The sequence below is a fragment of the Rhincodon typus genome, chromosome 4, assembly GCF_021869965.1.
Source record: "Rhincodon typus isolate 14 chromosome 4, sRhiTyp1.1, whole genome shotgun sequence".
Taxonomy (NCBI): Eukaryota; Metazoa; Chordata; class Chondrichthyes; order Orectolobiformes; family Rhincodontidae; genus Rhincodon; species Rhincodon typus.
The window spans coordinates 7,939,097-7,939,854 of record NC_063335.1 but is presented as its reverse complement, the minus strand read 5'-3'; positions in this window follow the sequence as shown (position 1 = coordinate 7,939,854).

Below are 758 nucleotides of genomic sequence, written 5' to 3'. Positions count from 1 at the left end.
GCCTGTGTCAGTGTTACTGAGAACGGGACTGATGCCTGTGTCAGTGTTACTGACAGTGTCAGTGTTAGCAAGAACAGGACTGACACCTGTGTCAGTGTTACTGTGAAAAGGACTGATGCCTGTGTCAGTGTTACTGTGAACGGGACAGATGCCTGTGTCAGTGATACTGACAGTATCAGTGTTACTGTGAACGGGACAGATGCCTGTGTCAGTGTCACTGTGAACGGGACAGATGCCTGTGTCAGTGTTACTGACAGTATCGGTGTTACTGTGAACGGGACAGATGCCTGTGTCAGGGTTACCAAGAACAGGACTGATGCCTGAATCAGTGTAACTGAGAATGGGACTGATGCCTGTCTCAGTGTTACCAAGAACAGGACAGATGCCTGAATCAGTGTTACTGAGAACGAGACTGATGCCTGTGTCACGGTTACTGACAGTGTCAGTGTTACTGAGAATGGGACAGATGCCTGTGTCACTGTTACTGACAATGTCAGTGTTACCAAGAACAGGACTGATGCCTGTGTCAGTGTTACTGTGAATGGGACAGATGCCTGTGTCAGTGTTTCAGACAGTTTCAGTGTTTCTGAGAACGGAACTGATGCCTGTGTCAGTGTTACTGACAGTGTCAGTGTTACTGTGAACGGAACAGATGCCTGTGTCAGTGTTACTGAGAACAGGACTGATGCCTGTGTCAGTGTTACTGTGAACGGGACTGATGCCTGTGTCAGTGTTACCAAGAACAGGACTGATGCCTG